Here is a 6,117-nt window from a genome sequence, read left to right on the forward strand (position 1 = left end):
CTTTTACATTTTTGTTTTATTTAGGGTATGTGTGTGTGTGTGTGTGTGTGTGTGTGTGTACATGTGTGTGTGTGTGTGTGTGTGTGTGTGTGTGTGTGTGTGTGTGTGTGTGTGTGTGTGTGTGTGTCCAGAAGATCCCCTGACACAGGAGCTGCAGACAGTTGTCAGTTGCCTGAAGTAGGTACTGGAAAAGAAACTGGGCAGCAGGTTCTCTTAATCACCAAACCATCTCTTTGCCCCCTTCATCCTTAGTTTTATTAATAATGGTTAATCAAAAATTTTAGAAGATACTAATTGAATTAGAGCTCAAATGACCAAAACATTTCACCTTAAGCATTTCTGAATAATTTGAATTAGGAAAACATTACCTTTCAGAAATTCTAAACTATATACTGTTTGTTTTTTTCTATCAGTATCATTGTGACATAGGAACATTTCTAGGAAATTGGTTGTGATGTGAATCACACAAAAACAATGAGATACAAATTTCAAAATCTCCTCCTAAGGAAGAATTACTGAGATCATAATTTCTGGGACTTGTTAAATCTGGCTAATTAAACGAATTTTTATGGAAAGCAAAGGAACTTCTTGGGGCACAATTAAAGCCCTTCTCTTTATATCTGATGATTCTCAACCAACTCAAAGGCTGCCACTAATTAGCACATGTAGTGTGGCAGGTAACAATGTGATGAACCACCACTGAAAGATGCTCGCCTTCTACAGAGGCTGCGAAAAACCTCAGCACAGCTAGCTTTCTTCTGCTCATCACACAAGCACATATTCCAGTCTTTCATGTGCACTCCTAGGCCATGGGTGAGCAATGGCCATGTTTAATCTGCGGCAGATAAGACAGAGTCATCTGCAGCAAACATTTCCAGGTTCCCTCAGCCTCCAGCTCTTTGCCTTTCTCATCTCTTCCTTTCTTCCCGAGCTCTTGCTCATGCTCCTCTTGGTTTTGATCTTCTAAATGGCCCCTGCGATAGCCAATGGTAGCAATACTTTTAGGAAATTACAGTTGACAACCTTTATCCTTGCTATGTGCTTTTAATAAGTAAGGCCCTTATCTGGTGAGTAAAATCTCATTTCAGTGGACTCTGGATATCTATGACAAGATTTCTTTTTAATGTATTGCTAAGAAAAAAAATCGAAACAACTGAGATAGACTGACATCAACTGTAATGTTTATTTAAAATTCATTAAAAACCCACTAAAGCCATTTATATGAATTTAAAAATAATTTTATTATATCTCACACATACCTATATTTAAAATAAAAATACAAACAATATTCAGAGATTGTAGAGCAGAGTCCATCTCCAACTCCTTTTTGTGAAGTGACTGTTGCCCACATTTGCCCACACCATTGAAAAGGGCACCAGTGATTCATTGCTGACCAAAGAGTCCTGAAGTTTCTGTCCCCAAGACTTTCTTCCAAGCTATTGACATCTATTCTTCACATCTTGAAACTGGTACTTTATTTTACAGAAAAATCAATGAAAGGTGTTTTAGACAATAACCAAGATTTATGATGCTTTCTCAAATGATCATTGGAATTCTTTCTCAGCTGTTTCTTTGACTGAGTTCCCAGGGGATACCAGTTATGTGACAAGAGTACAGCATGCACAGAAAGTTGTAAATGTTTTGACTGTTGCCCGACCACTTATGACCCCCAAACAGCTTTGATTCCCTCTACTGTGAAAAGAGGGAATTTCAGGAGGATGCAGAGGGGGAAGATCAGTGCTGAGAGGTCATCTTTCTTGATAGAAGTACCAAGTTCACAGACTCTTCATTCACATGACACCATTTAATATTTACTTTAATATTAGGAAGGGGATACTATTACTAATATAAATGGATAGTAATTAAGTAAGTTGCTTGAAAGACACACATCTAGTTAAGGACTGGTGAGGGCTTCAACTCTATTCTCAAAGTCCCTACTTTATACCATGACTGTGTGTTTGTAAACATTTAAGCAAAAAATATAAAAATACTGGGAAAGAAGGCCACTCAATCATACTCTCTTTGTTGGTAATTTTCCTTGGGTGTCAAAGAGGCATTTTGTGAGCAAATGTCGATTTAAATACCCATGAAAATAGAACAGAAATATCCATAGACATAGAACAGGAGGATGAACGAAACATCTATTTGAGGAGGAACAAAGCTGCATCAGCTAGTTTCACTGTGAAGGCTTCTAAAGAAATGTGTTCTGAATCATGCCATATGTTACAGAAAACCATTTTTTATTCCATTATAAACTCTGAAAAGTTCAAAAAGAAATATATATATATATATATATATATATATATATGTCTAATGATAAAGACAGAACTTGAACAGACAACGCTCATATTTTATCACTTCAATTTTAGCAAAGTTCGTATTCTGTTCATTCATTTTTGTCTCATCAAAATAAAAACTCAGCATCATCAGTATCCTCTTTAGATTTTTGGCTTATTAATGTTGAATTATCTCCTAGTTTTCCAACCAAAGTATTTAATAAAAAAAGTAAGCTGGTTTTCTCTGTGGGAAATCTCTTTCTTCTTAGAACATGTTTTACAGCATGCTCTTACGTGCTTTTCAAGGCTTCAAAGTTTTCTCAAGAATAGCATTGTTGGCATACATGAAACAAAGCACACAGGCTAATGTTTGTGTAAGTCAAAGAAAAAGTATAAAACATTAAGTTCTTTTACCATCTAAGAAAGTAAAGGATTTTAGTTTTTCACAGTTTAGTGAAAGATTCAAGATGTTATAAAGTTTAAAATGGGCACAGAAAAATGAAGCCCTTTACTTCTTGCAGATATATATATATATATATATATATATATATATATATATATGTCTTTGTAGTCTAGGTATAATAATGCAGGCCAGTAACCCAGTACTCGTGATGCTGAGGCAGGAAGTTCATGATATCTAGACTAGTTTATATTATATAGAGTGAGATCGTTTCTCAACACCACACACACACACACACACACACACACACACACACACACACTCACAAAAAATGTCTATGTAGGTGAAAATAAAAAAAAATATTCACAAAATAGAGAGTGCATAACCACTTAATTCTTGCTTATATAATATATAAGTAACTGGAATGCTACAATTTTTGAAGAACCATTTGTAATTGTTTCAGGAAATTAAATACTTAATCATAATAAGTTTTAGAGCTGTGTAGTGTGAATGAATGTTTTTTACCTTCTCAGTATCAACTTTATTTTCTTCTACACATTCATTTTAGAATGTGTTTTGTGACTATGTAACCAAGATCATCTGTTATTGGTGAAAACACAGATTAATAGAAGAGCCCAAAGATAACATGAATAGATTCATAGAAATGCTGTCACTGTATTTTTCACAAAGACCCCAAACCAATTCAAAGGAATAAGACCAGTCTTCAGCAAATGGTGCTATAATAATTGTACATCAGAAGAGCAAATGAGCATTAAATACCCCACATGTTCATACACAAATTTAATTCAAAGTGTGTTATATACATCCATATAATAGCCACAAACATATGAGAAAGTAATCCATTTTTAGGCATGACATAATTCTTTAATCACTTGAAATAATTGTATTGTCAACTTGCCACAATCTAGAATCACGTGGGAAGAGAGTCTCAATCAGGTTGGTGGGTGGCTATATCTAAGAGGCCTTGTCTTAATGGTTAATTGTGGTGGGAGACCCTGAATGTGCACAGCATTATTTCATGGGCTGGGCCCTCAGTCTCATCAGAGTAGGGATAACTAGCAAGCAGGTATTCAGGATCAGTGAACTCCTCTCCATTCTTGGAAGCAGATGTGAGATGGTGGAACTCCTGCCTCTATGACTCCTGTTATGGTGAACTCTAACCTAGAGTTATAAGGCACATAAAACCTTTTCTCCCCATGCTGCCTTTTGCCTTTTGCCACCTTTGAAACTAATAACATTTTAATATTTTTTGTATTATATTGCTAAGAAAGTGAGATAAACTGTAGATTGAGAGAAAATACTTGCAAGTAACATATTGGACAAAGGACTCAAACCATTTGAATGTTTTGAATTCAAGTAAGAAAAATGAAAATTCTAATAAAGGACATAATCCAAAGATTTAAAAAAAAATTACCAGAGAAGATGCATAGCTATAAAATTATAAAAAAATATCTGAATATAGAAACCAAGTCATTGGGGGTAAGTTAATTTAAATCATAAGTAGAAACAACTACAACTTTCAGAATGGCCAAGGCCTACACAGACACATGTCAGCCCATACAAATGTTTGCACAATCTGACAGTAGCAAGTGCTAACAGAAACACAGATCAACTGAAAAAGGCCCAGTAGTGAAGTTACTATTTGAATATGGGCAGTTTCTTACAAATGTACTATTGTTTCACAATTCAGTTAGCCTCATTCATTGTTTTATCATACATATTTGACAAAAGGTTTTTACAGAAGTTCACATCAACCTTTACATGAGTTTTTACAATAGTATTATTTATAACTGTCAAAAATTAGAAATGTTGCAAACACCATTAATGTGTTAGCAGGTAAACACACCATGGAATACACATGTAGAAGATCAATTCAGCCATAAAAACCAAGAACATATAATTTAAATAAAAACGTTGAATGACTCACATACATGTTGCAAGTGAATAATATAACATCTTGAAACTTACCTTCTGTATTGTCATGTTTATATAAATCCAGAAAACACAAAATTGTAGAAACAAAGAGCAAATGAATGACTGCTGAAAAAACACAGGCAGAATAGGTATAGCTGTTACTGGTGAATGTGTCTAATGTTTTCATGGTTTGGCCTCTTACAGGAAGAACTGAAAATCAGGACTCACACAGATGTGCAAATGAAGCAAGGCAACTTGATTAGGAGTAAAACAATTATTCATGTTAAAGATGGATACAAGATTAAAGTTGATAAAGGACCACATTGGTAAGAGTTCTCAAGGGGCCCAGGCCATTTTGTAGTATTTTCTTATGGACTTTAAGAGAAGGAAAGGCTTGCTACTAAGCAGTATGGTTTGGATAACTCTCTTTTGATTGATATGTCTTACATTATTGTTTATCTATTGTGTAAATACAACTTCCTAAAATGCATATGATTCTAATCATATATATGCCCAATTATGCATAGGCATAAGGTGGTAAATTGGAATTCTCTGGAACTGTATTATTAGAGGACATAGCTTTACTTTACTACACAGTGCACCCCAAAACAGTCCCAGCAAGATTGGACCTTCTATTCCTCAAGGTGAATAAGGGAGTACAGTTGAGAAGTCATTGAACAGAAACAGAAACTGGTCATTACCAGCAGTGTGAAAACTTGTTCAGAGATGAGAAGAAGATGTATAGCCTGGATCCAGATGTGGGTTCTGGAGGTTTTGAACTTTCTAGGTTTCTTCTTTCTTCGGAGTGGAACAAATGCAGGTGAAGAAACTAGTCTGTGGATTGAATATTATGAGCTCTTTCTCTCTCTCTCTCTCTCTCTCTCTCTCTCTCTCTCTCTCTCTCCTCTCCTCTCCCTCTCCCCCTCCCTCTCCCTCTCCTCCCTCCTCCTCCTCTCTCTCCCTCTGTGTGTTTGTGTGTGTGTGTGTGTGTGTGTGGTGCGTGTATGCATGTGTATTTTCACGCATGCATGCACAAAAACCCAAATTCAAATGGGAAGTTCCAGGCTAAACTATCTCCTATGCTTGCCTGCCTCATGACCATGAAAGGGGCAGTATGAGTAGAGAAATATATATTTGGCTTATAAAAAATAAATGGATTTACAGGTTTTAAAAGTCAAGCCTTATTTATAATAGCAAGAAGCTAGAAATAATCCAGATGTCCCACAATGGAAGAGTGGATACAGAAGATGTGGTACATTTACCCAGTGGAATACAACCCAGCTATTAAAAACAATAACTTTGTGAATTTTACAGGCAGATGGATGGAACTAGAAAATATTTTGAGTGAGGTAACACAGACCCAAAAGGACACACATGGTAGGTACTCACTGATAAGTGGACATTAGCCCAAAAGCTCAGAATACCTATGATACAACTCAGACTACATGGGGCTTAAAAGAAAGAGAGCTAAAGTGTAGATGCTTCAATCCCATTTAAAAGAGAGAA

The sequence above is a fragment of the Rattus rattus genome, chromosome 3 (genome assembly GCF_011064425.1).
Source record: "Rattus rattus isolate New Zealand chromosome 3, Rrattus_CSIRO_v1, whole genome shotgun sequence".
Lineage (NCBI taxonomy): Eukaryota > Metazoa > Chordata > Mammalia > Rodentia > Muridae > Rattus > Rattus rattus.